General features: G+C 33.6%; 1 pseudogene; it reads left to right on the forward strand.

The window, feature by feature from the left end:
• The first annotated feature begins 16,253 nt into the window (after positions 1–16,253).
• On the forward strand, positions 16,254–16,354 carry LOC123840048 (U6 spliceosomal RNA; annotated as a pseudogene).
• The last annotated feature ends 1,294 nt before the right edge of the window (positions 16,355–17,648 follow it).

Below are 17,648 nucleotides of genomic sequence, written 5' to 3' on the forward strand. Positions count from 1 at the left end.
AGTTCTGTACTCTAAAATAAATGTTTGAATGATATTCTTTTTGCAACCGTAAAATGTATGGTCAGTAGAACTTAAGGAAAACAATACTGTTTACATCAGATTTCTTAAAATTTTCAAAAATTTTAACCATTTCACGCCTCATCTTATGTCACCCTCTATATATTGCCCAAACTTGCTTTATTCCAATCATCTTTGTTCCTAGTATTTCTGTGTGGATCAAGAGTTCCAATGAGCTTTTGTTTTAATAAACTTGATCTTGGAACATGGCTTAGAAATCTCTTTTATTACAATATAGGGCTTCTCATGACTCTGAAAAATAGGTCCCTCAGATTTTCAAGGGGCCGTCTTTAAACCCTTCTTTCCTCTTCCCTGTCATGGTGGATCAATCTTCAGATTCTTTACACATCCTTTTCTTTTTCTTCTTTCTTTCTTTCTTTCTTTCTTTCTTTCTTTCTCTCTCTCTCTCTCTCTCTCTCTTCTCTTTTCTGTCTTTCTCTCTTTCTCTCTTTTCTCTTTTCCTTTTCTTTCTCTCTCTCTTTCTCTCTCTTTCCTTCTTTCTCTCTCTCTCTTTTCCTTCCTTCCTTCCTTCCTTCCTCCCTCCCTCCCTCCCTCCCCCCCTCCTCCCTTCCCCCTCCCTCCCTCCCTCCTTCCCTCCCTTCCTTCCTTCCACCTGTCAGCATTCTAGTTAAAATTCTTACAAGAGCTAGTATAACTTGTATACCACTTCTCTCAATCACCTGCAATGCAACCATCTGATTGATATTTTTACACTTTTGTCTGTCTTCCAACCCTTCTCATATTCACAACAAACTGTTTTTCCTAAATCATTTTCCTCAGCAAAATATTTAATACTGTTCCATTGTTTTAATGGCTATGTTTTAATGCCTAAACTAGCATTCAAAATTATACGCAAATTGACTATTTCATAATCCCTTCCACTCCCATGCCAATTTCTTCTTCAGGGAGTCCTCTTTGGTCTCCAGGATTTATTGTTTCATTGGACAAAAGATGGGTGTGGCAGCTATGGAACTGCCATAGAACTATAAATTTGGCCAGACAAACCAAGAGGAAAAACGTAGTACAATTAGTGTGTGTGTGTGTGTGTGTGTGTGTGTGTGTGTTTCTAGTCTGTGCCTTAGGAAAAATTGGGAAATGTAAAAAATTTAAAAAAATTCTACAGTGAATATTTTAGCATGTATATACCTTTTACTTTTTTTTCTTTTTAGTAGAATAAGTCATCCAAAATAGAGAATGGAGCCATAATTGTATAACAGTCTTATTAGATTGATAGCCTTTGTTCTCAGGGATACAATGCTCATTTACTTCGGGAAATTCAGGGCATTTTTGATAAAATACCTAAGTTACCAGAAGTGAAAGATAAAAGGATTCTGGGGAAAAGATGTTCCCAGTAATACTTACTATAACTTCCTTTGTGTTTTAAATCTTCGGAAACCAAGATGTCAGAACAGATACAGAAAGCAGAGGAATCTCAATTGCCCTGACCTACATTTCCAGACTAATTCTTAAATACTTACCCAGTCCAGGTCTAGACCTATCAAGGTTGACAAGTAACTGCCTTAAGAGGTATCTTAAACTTTTAATCAGAGCAGGAAATGTAGCAATATAATTGAGAAGCAAAATTAGAGACTTACAGCATATAAAAAAAGGAAGGGAAAGGGTGTTGAAAAACATAAAAAAGCATTGCCAAAAGTAAAATTTAAAAAGTTCGCTTCCTTGGGTAATGAGGAAAGAGAAATATAATAGCAGATGGCACTAAATAGGCAGTAACTTTTAATTTTCCTTTTCTTCTGTCATTACCTAAGCTGTCAGCTCATATCAGAAAACCCAAATATGACATAGAAGAGATAAGGAAGCTAAATTTCAGAGAAAAATAAAGAAAATGTGAACAGTGGATCGCTTAAACTATTCGGATATATTTAAATTCCCAGCCCCAGTGGTTTCAAGCATAGAATATGTACAATTACCTCAAGTTATGACAGAGTTATCAGCAATCATTTCTTAACATCAAGGGAGTACAAGGAGGGCACTAAATCTGGAAATGCCAAAATAGATTTTTTGTGTTCAGTGAGGCAAAAGCATGTCTTTTTTGATAACTTCATATTTAACAGATACTCTTGAACATCTATTCCAGGCTCTAACCTAGAAAATGGAGGGAGATTTGAAAAGAACATTCAGGGCCGACCTAGGAAAACAATAGATTTGTAGTGGATGTAGGTTTGTGAGATTGAGAGTATAATGGAAAGAAAGTCCTCCTGTAGAGATAAACACAAAGTGTTGCACAAAAGAGAAAGTCAATTTTCACCGGAGGAGACATACAAATAAGACTTACAGAAGAAATAGCATCAGGAGCGCGGGAGTAGCTCAGTCTGTTGAGTGCCCAACTCTGGTTTTGGTCAGGTCGTATCCTGACCCGTGATCTCATGGGCCATAGGATCCAGCCCCGTTTTGGACTCCACACTCAGCAGGGAGTCTGCTTGGGATTCTCTCTCCCTCCCCCTCTGCCCCTCTCCCCATTTGTGCTCTTTCTCTCCCCACCCCCAAAATAAATAAATAAATACACACACACACACACACACACATATATATATATAAATCTAAGGGGGGAAAAAAGAAATAGCATCATAATGGATAAATTGGCATCTGAAAGGTAGAGGGAAAAACATTAAGTGAATACTTAATATCTGTTGTTTCTTTAAAGAATAAGGCGTATATTGGAGTGACTAGACTATAGGACGTATATCAAATAAAGAAGGTGAGAGTGGCATGAGGTAAGGTTTTTAAGTTAACTTAGGACAAAATTCTATATGCCCCAAGGAGTTTGTTTTTAACTTGAAAATCTTGATAACACCTCTTTTTTTTTTTTTTTTTAAATAAAAGGGTTGAAGCGCTTTTTCTGCCCTGGATACAATAGCAATAAGTAGAATTTTTGTTGTACACCCATACACCTTATCCACATACATATGGCCACAAGTGGCTTTCAAAAAGGGAACTGAAAAGTTGGCTTTTGGTGTGACACCTACAAAGCGTGGACAGACACACCCAAGGGCAGAAACTCCGCAGCTGTGCCTGCCTGCCTCCTGCATGGTGGGAGGGTTGGGTAAGAGGCAAGTTCTTTGACTCTCTGCCAGCCGAGACCCCATCAGCACTGAGTGCCCAGGAGCATGGAATGGCAGCGGTTAAGCTGGGAGGGAGCTGAGGAGCCAGGTAGGCTTCTATATGCCATAACAAGGAGTTTGGGTTTATCCTTGACAGTAATAAAACTTTGCATTTTTTTAAGCGGATCAGCCATGGGTTTGAGGAAGATAATTTTGGTAGTATGGGTGGGAAGACATGCTTGAACCAAAGGGAGACACTTAAAGACATTGATTTAAATAACATTGGCATTTAGGTAGCAGTTGTATCAACGAAGAGAGAATTGCCCCTGTGAAGACAAGGTGGAATGCAAAGTAACACCATTGGTCAGTCAGTATATTTAGTAGAGTTCAGTCAGAGTTATAAGTGAGGCAATCATGAGGATGGGTAGAAGAGGAGGCAAAAAAAAAAAAAAAAAAAAGCCAGGTTATGTGTAATGCTTTTTTAGATTACAAGTGATATTTGAGTTCTGTAATCCTCATGATTATTATCACATTTTTCCACTTGCAGAAGAAACTAAGATTCAGAAATTTTAATTGATTCAAAGCAAATTTGACAAGTAGAAAAAACAGAATGTGAAACTCTTCTAGTTTAGCACTCTTTCACTACAATACATGAAGAATAAAAGTAAACAAAACAATAAAAAACTCGAGTATTTACAAAAAAGTTCAATATTCAAAGTGGTAAGTCATTTTCCTGATTTTATGTTACTTGTTAGTAACCAAGAGATTTTTCGTAGCTATCTTTGATCTTGTAGCAATTTTGAACAAACTATGAACCTAGGTTAGTCTTATTTTTGTAAATAAAATTTGTTGGAACTTGTCCATGTCTATTCATTTACTTATTTATGGCTGCTGTGGAGTCTAATGGTGAGGTTTAGTTGCAGCAGAGATTTATGGCCTGCAAAGCCTAAATATTTACTCTCTGGATCATTAAGGAAAAATATAGGTGACCCCTAATTTTGATAATTAACTCTATGACCTAATAATTTGTACTTAATATTAACAGTTTTTAAATATATTAAAATATAATCACATATCATTGGTTGTATACTATGGGAGTAAAACTTAAGAGGGGTGATTAAATAGGAAATTTCATGTTTACTTAGGAAAGATATAAAATATTTCCAGATTTGCAGATATTACTGCAGTTACTTTGATTTGTCCTCCTTAACTCCTCTATTCTAGTGATTTGCTTTTCATTTTTAATGGAATACAACTTCTTCTTTTATTTTTATTTTTTTGTTATTAATTCTACTCATGGCAAAATATCTATCTTTACCTTATGCAAAGTAACAAAGATTTTTCTGTTAACTTTTTTTCTAGAAGTTTTATCATTTTTCTGGTTTAAATTGAGGTCTAGAACCCACACTATGTTAATTTTATTTATATATATATATAAATGTATTTTATTTATTTATAAATAAATGTATTTATTTTATTTATATATATGTTTATATATGCATATATTTATACATGGACCAATAACCAATATGACCACTCTCTCTCTCTCTCTCTCCTCTCACTCCTCTCTCTTTCTCTTGTATGGATATCCAGTTGTTCATGATCATCTTTTCAAAACTACCCTTTCTCCATTTGGCACCTATTAGAAACTGAATTGTGTCCCTCCAAAACTCATATGTCAAAGCCCAAATCGCCAATATGACCATATTTGGCGATAGGCCCTTGAAGGAGGTAAGATTAAAGGGATCATAAAGGTGAGGCCATGATCTGCTAGAACTGGTATGCTTACAGAAAGAGAGAGAGATACCAGAGACCTCTCTCTCCCAACACTTGTACCACAGAAGGGCCATGTGAAGACACAACAAAGCAGCCTTCTGTAAACACAAAGAGAGTCTTCATCAGAAACCAATCCTGCTGGCACCTTGATGCAGCCTCCAGAACTGTGTGTGTGGCAGGGGAGGGAGGGGAATTTCTGTTGTTTAAACCACCCAGTCTGTGGTATCCTGTTATGGCAGTCCAAACCATCTCTGTATGGCATTCTGTTACGGCTGTTACGTTGCGTTGACCACATATATGTGGTGTATTTTGTACTATTTTGTCAATCAGTTGACCACATATATGTGGGTGTATTTTGTACTATTGATCTATTGGTCAACTCTTAGGACACAACCACAGTCCACTGATTACTATGGCTTTATAGTAAATACTGATATCAGGTAGTATGGGTCACAACATTTTTGTTGTTCTTGATCCTTTACCCTTCCATATGAGTTTTAAATTCAACTTAGAGATTTCACCAAAATTCCTTGTTGGATTTTAATTATGATTGTGTTTGTTGATCAATTTGGGGAGGATTTACAACTTAACAATATTGAGGCTTATGATCTATGAGCACAGGCTATCTCTTTATTTATTTAGGCCATCTTTGATTTTTTTCATCAGTATTTTGTAGTTATTTGAATACATTGTGCATATATTTGAATGCACACCTAATCATTTTGTGCTTTTGATGTACTTTTAAAAATACAAATAGTACTTTCTGGGGAGCCTGGGTGGCTAAATCAGTTAAGTGTCCTACTCTTGGTTTCAGCTCAGGTCATGAGCTCATGGGTCATGGGATTGAGCCCCATATCTGACTCCACACTCAGCCTGGAGTCTGCTTGAAGATTCTCTCCCTCTGTCCCTCCCCCAGCTCACGTACATGCATGCATGTGCGCTCTCTCTCTCTCTCACAAATAAATTAATTAATTACAAAAATACAAATGGTACTTTCTTAAAATTTAAATTTCCTGTTGCTTACTTAGAATATATAAATTTTATTTTTTTCTTTTTATATTGACCTTTGCTTTGATTTTTGGAGTTAAACATTCTATTTATAAGTCACTGAAGTTTTATTTTCAAAATTTTTTTTAAAGATTTTATTTATTTATTTGTGAGAGAGAGAATGAGAGAGAGCACATGAGAGGGGGGAGGGTCAGAGGGAGAAGCAGACTCCCTGCTGAGCAGGGAGCCCGATGCGGGACTCGATCCAGGGACTCCGGGATCATGACCTGAGCCGAAGGCAGTCACTTAACCAACTGAGCCACCCAGGCGCCCCTATTTTCAAATTTTTTTATAAAAACATAATAGGTATATTGAAATATGTCTTAGTAATATTGCACTACACTAAGACATAAAATTTTCTCTTTGTCCCTATTTGACTTAATTATGATAAAAAAAAATGTGTTGGTGGGTTTGCTGCATGCTGCTTCTATCCTGGAACTTAGAAATATAAAGAAGAATATGATATTAACAATTTCCCAGGAAGCCATTGTAGCTCAAAATGGGATATTTAATATAATTAGGGTGGCAGAAAGTATGGGACAGGTAAGCTGCCAAGAGGAGATGAACACTTGAAAAGAGTCCTAAGAGATTAATATGAATTAGCTAAATAAACAACAGAAAACAATACAACTGCAAAGAGCAGTTATAATATGTCCAATATCCCAAAATGATGGGACTGCTCAATACTTTCCTGAAATTCCAAATTATTCATTATATTAGAGTACGGTGTGTTTTATTGGTGAGGAAAAAGATTAGGATAAAGAGGTGGACTTTACCAGCTAATGGAGGGCCTTCCTTCCAAGCTATGGAATTTAAAATGTATAAAACTATAACAAAAGCAGAGGGAATGTGTTAAATTGGAGAGATAATTTTAAGGAGGCAGATTTATATGGAGTGGGAGCCAAATAGATGTGGAAGTTAAAGGAAAAGGTAATTATTCAGATTGGGAAATAGAGTAATTTCTTTCAAGTTTTGTCAGAAGGCCTATAAAATCTCTACAGTATTTCAATAATAGTGTAATAAGATTATGTAATTTACTTTTTTCTGCTTATGATATATATATATTCTAAACATTCTTGAGTTTACTGTTTTTACTGTAATAGCTTACACGCTACTCCATTAAGTGGCTATACTATACTATATTTTGTTAATCTGTTCTCTGCTGCTGACTAGTTTATCTCTTGTTTTTCATCTTTATAAAATTTGCTAAATGTCTTTGTACTTTTTCCTCATTTTATATTTTCCTTAACCCAGGAGTAAGAAGTGTAATGATGGGGGGAAAAGTTCGCAATGGTTTTAGGATTCTTAAATTTCCATATTGATCTCCTCTAGTAATGTATAAAAATTACAGTTATCCCACAATCTCAAAGTTTTTATCTGTACTGTGCCTTTTTATAACTAACATGACTGCTACAAAAATTACTTTTGCTTACTTAGTGTTTATGTAAGATCATAGAATATCACTTAGTATATATGGTAATGAATAATAATCATCCATAACTTTATTCCTAAAATTATTTTTTGCACATGATATTTTGAAAGATTAGACTTTCTGACCTCTTAACTATATGCTGCTTTTTTAAAGTAAAGACTGAGTAGAATTTAGACAAATTCATTACACTGAAATTGAATTAGACATTCCCACCCCAACTTCAGGTAAATCCATCAGGTCAAAAAACCATGAAGAGCCTAATTACTGCTAGTGTAAGCCAGTAAGAAATACCCTTTGGTATTTACTTTCTTAAGGGCAATCTATGATATATTAAATGGTTTTGTTTTAGGCTTTTAAGAGATTCAGTGTTTTTTTTTTTCTTAAAACACATTAAATTTATAATAGGGAAAGCAGCCTTGAGCATGACTTTATGCATAGTTACGTGTGTCATAGGGGTTCTATGTGGCTTATCATTAAAGTAAAAAAAAAAAAAAAAGCCAGAACAAAACAAAACAATACTTTTGATAAAGCATCTTGAACCCCTAGAGTAATGAGTAATAGAACAAAAAATGTGAAATAATAAATATAGATGATTTTACAAGGCTGTTTTACAAAGGTAAAGTATTTTTATCATTCTGTCTACAGATAAATGAAATATATAATGATGAAATAACAGTAAATTTCATTTCATGCATCTAGTTCCTAAATATCTTTGGCAGACAAGTCTATAAATTATGGGAGCTAATATGAACACCTTTACTCTGAAGCTTCACTTAATCATAACTTTAAGGATAGAGTTTAAAGAAAAATTTAAGAATCTGAAAGTGAAAAATATCTACTTGAGAATTCTGAATTATCTCTGTATAAAGAATACTGAATGATTTGTAGCTCATTCAGTTCATCCTTCTTTCAACAAGCATTACTAAATATTAACTTCATTTCAGGCATGGTGCACATTACCATGCTACAAAGATGAATAACTCCTTTATGTTAATTCTGTCTAAAATAATTTATTGCGTTTGATAATGTTTTGTATGTGGTTGTATTTCTAAGCGTTAGGACTTTTCTTTAAATTTTAAGGTTGATGACTTATGGCAAAACCTTTTAAGAAGAGGTATTTGTGGATTGAGCATAATGAGAATTTCTGGAGCACATAACTTGGAATCACATACCAAAATCAGAGAAGTGTCTGAGTAAAAGTAACATTCCAGTGAAAGCAGAGAGGCATATGAGAGTGATCACAAATAAAGGAGAATGAGGAGTTGTGCCACAAACATAATAACTGAACACCTTTGCAAAGCCTTATATAAGAAGCCTACTGCAAGGAGAACAGGAAACAATGGAGGCTGATTGCTTTCAGAACCAAAACATTTGATAAAAAACTTTAAGAAAAATTCTCAAGTAGAAATGTAAACATTCTGAAACACTGAAGATGCACTTAAACAGGAATAGAGTGGGCTGACACAAGAAAGGTTAATTAGAAACAATTGTAGGCAAGCTAAGCATTGATAACTAAATTTTATGGATTCTTTTGCAGTGTTTGGAAATGCATTTGGCATAGTTGCTTATATTTAAACAAGGAAAAAATTTTTCCTTTAAAAGTAAATTCACTGACATTTATTAAAAGCTTAATCTGGGTTGGATAAAAATAACTATTAAAATAAAATCTTGGAGTCTGATACATTAATTATTTTAATCAACAAAAAAAGGAACAAGATTTCCATATTTAAAACCCTCTGTTTTTCTACTCAAAGGAGAGCTACTGTTAATCACTGTGAGGTTCTATGAGTATTGTTAAGTCGTTTTATTTACAGTGCAGGCTGAAAATATCCACTTCTCTTAATGGTGAATGGAACAGTATAGTGGCAGTCGATTAGCTATCATTTCACTTGAAGAATGAATAGAAAAATCCATTTAAAAACAACAGAGAAAAGTGGATACAAGAGTTGTGCTGAAGATCTTTACTAGGATTATTGTCTGATGGTAGAAATTTTTGTAAGTTTGGCTTACTCACTTCATAAATGAAGTAATTCTATAGATAATGTTTAAAATTCCTAATAGTTCTAAAATTCTGAGGCATGACACATTTCTTTCCGTGCAGTGAGTCCTTAAATTTTATGCACTGATCCCAACAAAAAGGAAGAACAATCAAAATATAATAAAGAATAAAATACTGCTTACTTCTTTATTTTCTTATTTTAATGTTCTATAACCACATGTGGGGAACACACTGAATATATCTTAGGGGGAAGCCATCTTGAACCTCTCTTCAAGTTGTCCCTCAGCCTCTAAATCAAGCAAGCATGAGAGTACCCAGAACACTTATCCTCCTACTACTCCTTAATGGTTATGGATGTTGCCTGAGGAACTCAACTGAATTGCCTTACTGTTCTGAAATATCTATAAAAATCTCCTGTGTCTTCCCAAATAATTTAATTACTAGTAAATTAATTAACATATGTATATATTTTATATAAGATGCTCTCAATTTAATTCAAGAAAGAAAACAAAGTGAAGATAAAAATCAAATTAGATCTCTTACAGCCTTGATAAGTAGACTATAGACACATAGACAGGATCTATAACAGAAAGGAGTCATGGAGTGGGGTGCCTGGGTGACTTGGTGGGTTAAGCATCTGTCTTTGGCTTAGGTCATGATCTTGGGGTCCTGGGATGGAGCCCCCACTTGGGGCTCCCTGCTTAGCAGGGAGTCTGCTTCTGCCTCTCCCTCTGCTTCTCCCCCTGCTTGTGCTCTTTCTCTTGCTCACTCTCTCAAACAAAGAAAATTAAAAAAAAAAAAAAAAAGGAAAGAAAGGAGTCATGAAAGAATGCTAGTTGGATCTTTATCAAATAATCTTCTATGGAAAATCATTATTACTGCCTTGGAAGGGTTGTATTTTTTATACCTATCATACTTATCAATGAAATGCTACAATAAAATAATAATAGTATGCAGAAAGTAAATGAAAAATTAATAAAAATTTTAAAATGTATCCTCTGTATTAGTGAATCTGACACTAAAAGCTAATAATTATTTCCTTCCCAGTGGGATTAAAACAGAAGAAAAATTACTCAGAAAGTACAGACTATTAAACATGACTTTCTAAAAATTGTTTATATACACAATTATTGCTTTTTCAAAATTATTTAATTCCAAGTTTAAAATCAATGTAAAAATATTGTGTAATAAATCTGAAAAGTAAATTTTAAATCTTTAAATAATGTGGTTATTTTCATTATATGGAATAATTACATAGGTACATATATATTTAACATACTCATTGAGCTATGTCAAGAATTTTTTTTTCATAGGACACTTAAGTGTAATTGAAAGGCAAGAACTGATGACGTGAATTAGAAACCATACAGCTTGCTCTCAAATTGCAGTAATAATAAAGCAATTATTTACATTATTTACATTATTCACATATTTTACATAGAGCTCAGAATAGACCACGGAATTCAAAGGGATTTGCAATCATCTGAGCTATACTGTGGACAACAGAAATCAATATTGGGGCCTCATCAGCTTCTAGAATAGCTTTAAAGGTGACTTGTAAGGGGAATTGTCAAAATTCCCTCAGCTGGAGGGAGAAATGATGAATGTTCATGATAACTATGTAAAGGGAGCCCATTCAGTACCCTATTTAGTATAAAACTCACTTTTTCTTTGTTCTTTAAACTAATGTTTTAAATACCCCTTTCAGCTCCTCTAATCAGAGAATTCAGGACACATTTTGCCACAGTTGAGGGATCTTTAACAATTCCCTCAGTCACTTACCTTTAAAGGTTACCAGGCAATTGCATTATGAACTCAAGTTTTTAAAGGTTTCTACAATTCCTATTATTTATCTCATCAAAGGATCATTTATTTAAAGAAATGAAATCACACAACTGCTTCTTCCTGCACTGTGGTTAGTGCTTTTGGTATTTTGAAAGATTTTTTTGAACAGATGGGATATTTTGCTTAGGGAAAACTTGCATTTGCTAGCTTTTTTTAAAACATATTTTCAAGATTGTCAAAACATTACAAAATCATTAGGAGACTCCCATGTTAGAGTCTTGTCAGACATTTCATTATAAACTTACATTAGGATTCCAGCTATTTTAAATCACCAACAGCTTCAGCCAAGCACAATCTGTTAGTGAAGTTGAAATTTGTTTGGGGAATGTTGTAAATGAATTGCTATAGTTTTAGCTCAAGAGTGTCAAAATGAGTTTGCTGATAGAGCTCTGTGATAGACTGGAACCATAAATCAAGGAGAGCTACTAATTCTCTGAGATTCAGTGACATATTGGGAATAATGTAGTTTGTGATCAATTCTTTCTTATCATAAAGTACTCCAACAAAGTAAAATAAGAGGAGGCTAAGTATAACCAGATTTGTCTTCGAATATGTAAGTGTATTTTAGCTTTTAATTATTTATGTGTATATGATGTTAAGAAAATATATAGATCTTATCTTGCTTTCCAGTTGAGGACATTAAGTTTTTACTTATATGTCAATAAACTATGCCAAAAGAATGCAAATAAGTGCTGTCAGATACAGATAAATTCAGTATTTTATCAGTGTGCTTAAGCTAAGTTATACAACTATTTAAAAAAAGAACACTACACTTTAGTGGTTTTATAACAACAAAAGTTTAATTCCTGTTGTTAAATGTGCTTTTTATTCAGCATAAGCTCCATGTCCTCTTCACTCCAGAACTTATATGGTAAAGAAGCAACTATCATCTAGGACCCTTGACAATTTGAAGCCAAAGGGAAAATAGCAATGGTAAAGTATATGATAGCTCTTAAAGTTTACATCCCATTGGACAAAGCAAGCCACATGACAAATCTGAAGTCAATGTGTGGAAAAGACACTTTTCCTTTTGAAAGTTTTGGTGTCTGGGGGGTTCAATAAACATGTTAAATAAACAATGCAAACTACCACAAAATATAGGAATATATAAATTTACTGGGGAAATAATACTTTTTTTAATCTCATAAAGAGATAAAAATGTCTGGATATTAATTCAAAGATTAAGATTAGGTGAAGTTTCTTTTCTTCTACTGGGTTAGCTTTTTCATTTATGTTTTCAGTTTGAGTTAGGATCTCAAGACAAGATCCTAGGATTATTGAAACATTCATATACCCTCAGATCTCTGTAATTGCTTTACAATTATGTAAAAACCTTTCAGACTAATAAATTATTCTGGACTAAAAATCCCACTTATAGTAATTTTTATAAAAGACATTTAAATAGTATGAAAAGTATTATGAAAGCATTTTAGTTTCAAGCTGGATTGGTGTTCTAATTCTAGTCTCAAATTCTTACAAAGGGACATAAAATATATCTACTTAAGATATAGCATTTGCACTATAAATATAGAAATGTCAATTAGCAATTTATAAATTCATTTCTATGTCATAAAAATGATGCTGGTTATGAATTATAAATTCAAATTGTGTAGGTGTTTAGAGTTTATGGAGTCTATCTGTGCTAAAGTAGAATAAAAATGGCATGGTCAGGAGGGATTTCTGATCTAATAGAACTGTATTTTAATTAATTTTAATCTCTGAGATGTTTAAAATATGTCTTAACTTCTCTTTTAATTGAGTTATTCATAAAATGGAAAAATAAGGCTTTTTCAAGATTATCTTGTGAGATACATGCTCAGTTAAAAAAAAACTAGCTCACTCGCTTTTCATCTTCAGTGTACCCCATCAGAAAAAATGATTTTTTTTTTTTTTTTAGAAAATGAGAATTATCTTGGGGGGGAGTGTATTTCTGTGGAAATCCATATGTAGTCTGCTCTACAGGAAACATATCCCAAGGATAGTAATTTGAACTCATGAATGAATTCATAGATGGCGCCTTTCAAGGAAAATACAAAGTAAGGAGCATATTTCGTACTTTCTCCCATGAGGTAATATTGTTTAACATTAGTGTGAAATGAAGAATAACTAATAACATCTGAGCAGGTATGATAGCTGGACAAATGCATCTCTAGTTATCCTCAAGTTAAGTCAAGGAGTGAAATTTATTATTTCCATGTACTATGTATTTTTCAAAATCACACATGATTCAAAATTGCAATTCAAAGTCAAATGCCATTGTATTATCTACAAATCCGCCTACTTATATTGGCACCTGGACTATACAATGAATTATATTAAGAGCTGGGATTCTAAGGCTTTGCTTACCTTTAATTGTACAAATTTAAAAAGATGGTATATTGCAGCTCTCTATAGTACATGCATTATTCTTATTGTCTACTATTAATCCCTTAAGGATATTTTAAATTGGGCCTTTTAATGAATTATGAGTATTTGTGCAATAGTTTGATATTTCTGGATTGAAGCACAATGAGAAAAAATACAAATGACAGAATTTTATGAATTATCAACAGTGGCGAATCATTGTTTTACAGAAGAGACATAAAAATTACGTTCATTTAACTTTTGCAACTATAATAATCTAGTTATTCAGTTTTTGCCCCTCAGAATGAATGCATTGTAGGTCTTCAAAACCTCCCATCCCATGTAAAGAATTGAAAAAAATATCTAATGAAGCATTGAAATCCATTAATGTTTCTTTCTAAGAGCTAATTTAGAGGCCACTTATCATATTGTTAGTTCCCATTAGTGACTAATTTTACATTATTAGTCATTTTGCAGTAAAAGGAGTGCAAAGACCTAACAATGGTTGTACAATTGGGGATAAAGTTCAAATCTAAAACTCAGTGCAGCTCCTTCTGAGGCTCAATAAATGATTTAATTTTATTTGAAGTGTAAGCAGGTATCTAACATAAACTTAGGTGACTTTTATCCCCCTACATGCTTTCACTGTTAATTAGATTGTCAAAGGTAAACAAAAGTTCACTAATTGCATATTTTCTCTAAATTATGAGAAGTGAATATTTTTAAATTGAAAAGCTTAATAAAGATAAATAGCAGTACCTTTGCCTTCTTATGTGCTTCATTAATGTGTTTTGGGTGTATTTGTGTTTTAACAATTGCTGTGGTAATTACTCTGTTTAGTGAACAGTAAATCTTGTGTAAAGAAACAGAAGGATATTAAGCTCTGTCATTGCTCTTACTCAATATAGGCAATATTCTTTTTGAAAATGACTATGTAATATACATAAGGCAATATTTGTTCTCTTGATTTTCTTCAAATTGGCAACAGGAAATTTAATAATTTGGTATTTAATTCTGCAATAAAAATTCAGAGTTAAGGAATGAAAAATTGAGAAAATATTTTCTCTAAGAAACAAAATTAATTGGATTTTACCCTTAATCACCTAATAGCAAAACATTTGAGACATTCTTGTATATTTCATAAACCATTTCATGAAAGCAAAGGGCAAATATATGAGTATGGAAAGAATGACAAAATATATGAAAAATAATATTTAAAATGTTTTGACACTTCATTTTTATGATAATGTGTTTTCATGTCTTTTACTTAACTTTGTAATTCTAATTTATACCAATATTTTCCCATCTGTGGTTTCTAAAGGACAAAGTCATCTGTTATTAGAGTTCTCAGGGTATTATTTAATTAGAGTTTTGCAATTAATACCAAGCAGGAAAAAAAAATTCCTTGCATTTTCCTAATTGTCCTACTAGGATGGCAAACACAATTATGTGTCCACATTCATTCTCAATTGCTTCCTTTCTTAAGATTAGAAACTATGAGATAAAAGTGTCATTTAACTCTCAAATATAAAATCAGGTCATCAGAAGTCATATTCTGATTATTTAAAAAAATAATTGTAGCGGGTGCCTGGGTGGCTCAGTTGGTTAAGCGACTGCCTTCAGCTCAGGTCATGATCCCAGGGTCCTGGGATCGAGCCCTGCATCGGGCTCCCTGCTCTGCGGGGAGCCTGCTTCTCCCTCTCCCACTCCCCCTGCTTGTGTTCCCTCTCTCGCTGTGTCTCTCTCTGTCAAATAAATAAAATCTTTAAAAAAAATAATAATTGTAGCTATTTTCTATTATTAAAAATGCCATTTAGTTTGAACTTATGAGTATATATTGGAAAATTCAGACAAAGAAATTAAGAAAAGTATCATATGCAGATGTTTCATTTAAGAATAATTTAGTGTCCATTTTCTTTTGACTCATACTTTTAACATTTACATATCAAAGTAAAACTGGATTCTATTTAGAAGTTAACTTGAAAAAGTATTTTAAATACATAATTTAAATTTTTCCAAGTCACGCCAACCTATATTTTAGAGTAATAGTTACAGTAGAAATTTTATTGTCTCTCATCTCATTTACTGTTACAGGAAATCAGCTCCATGCTGAGTCATCTATTTATGTTAATCTCTAGTCAATGTTACATGTGTGCTAAAAAAAAAAAAACAATTCTGGCAATAATTATCACTTTGCCATAGCCATTTTCTCCTCCCCTTTACTGACCATATTATTAATGAATTCCGATAAAGATGCTACATAAATGCACTTCGCTTCCATCAGTATTTCTGATGCTTATGGTGAAAATGGAATCAATGCAGACGGTGCAATCATTGATGATCCCAAATCTCTCAGATGCTAGAATGACCCTCCAGTACTAAAAGAACTGGAAAGATCACCCTCTCATTTTCTCTTTTTTACACATCATTGACTTTGAATCTGAGCATCTCCAGTTGCATCTTCAGTGTTTCTCCTTAGAGAAATAAGTCCATCAGCTGCTCAGTCTGTATCCACCAATCGTTCATCTGTTGAGCCTTCCTTCTTTTCTCTACTTTTGGCAACACAGAAAACTTTTCTCATCTGACCCCTCATCTATTCTCAAATAAAACCAACTATAAGTAGATTGTTAAACTCAGCTCACCCAAACAGCATAGTTGTATAAAATACAAAGCAAGTTGTTGCTACATATACTACATACATTTTACCGTATACTAAAACTGGAACAACACAGAGAAGATAAACATGGCCCCTTGCACAAAGATGACGTGCAAATTTGTAAAGCATTCCATCTTAGAATCTTTTAAAAAGCTGAAAAATAAAACATTGATTTATTTTTGAATAAAAAATCCATCTGCAACTTCAGGTTTCAGCTACAACATGAAAAGAACTTGGATATTAGCACTCCTGGACTTACACCAAGAAAAGAAGTTGAATAAATTGAAATTCAGTGACTTTCTTAGGCTTGTCAGAGATTTGTGATTCCCATGGCACATGACCACTCCAAATTCTGGAGAAACTGCAAGTATAGAGAATCACATCAGAGATATGCTTACCTAGAGCAGAAGCTACTGGAACCATAAACTGGTAGGACAACTTACATAGTAACTTTGGTGACTTGCTGGAGGCTGAGGGTGGATTAGCATGAGATGGGCAAACTGGTGGGGGCTGCAGTAGTAGATGGGCCTCCATAATTTTGTGGATTTCACCCTCAGGAACCCACTAAATTTTAATAATGAAGAAACCAGAAAAATCTCATTTTCCTGGCAAGGCAGGAGAAATGTAACCATTTTGAAATACATCTAGATAATTCTGCAAAACAAAGGCCTACCTGCTGGGAAAAAGACTTTATCAGAGCCTTATCCCACCTGGAGGGAGGACAGTTTTACAACTGTAGGCCTACTTAGCCAAACTGTTTCAAATAAGGTGAGGGAGGTGGAAGGCTTGGAAATACTTGTGAAGGTCAAGCCAGGAAAAAAGTTCTACTAAAACACTGAGATTTGAGATTTAATAGTAAGATTATAGATTGCTACTCATTACCTACAGTTTACCATCACAACAAGAGGGCTCCAGCATAATAACATTGAATTAAAGCTAAAAGAGCTGCAAAGCACAGGGTATATTTAGGGAGGTGTTTTTAGAAAAACCCGAAGACCACCAGGGAGACAAAAAGGACACTTGGGAAATCTGAAGCTTTGACAGCTATTAGTCCGGCAAATATTAAACATGGCCCAACTCCTTGCCAGATTAACATGAATCTCACACTGAAATCATATTTATTTTGCTATTTGTCAATTCACATGTCCAGTTTTCAACAATAATTATAAGGCATGTTTAAAAGGCAAGAAAAAAAGTAGGTACCCATTACCTACAGTTTAAGAAGACAAAACAAGCATCAAACCAGATGCAGCTATGACACAGATGTTGGAATTGCCAGACAGGGAATTAAAATTACTATGACTTAATATGCTAGAATAGTAATTAAAAAAGGTAGACAGCAAGCAGGGCAGATGGGTACTATAAGCAGAGATGGAAACCCCAAAAAATAACTCAAATGAAACATAAGAAACCAAAAACGCTTTCACACAAATA

This window comes from Mirounga angustirostris, unplaced genomic scaffold, assembly GCF_029215605.1.
Source record: "Mirounga angustirostris isolate CCGP_5_RB_7025 unplaced genomic scaffold, mMirAng1.0.hap1 SCAF_3, whole genome shotgun sequence".
Taxonomy (NCBI): domain Eukaryota; kingdom Metazoa; phylum Chordata; class Mammalia; order Carnivora; family Phocidae; genus Mirounga; species Mirounga angustirostris.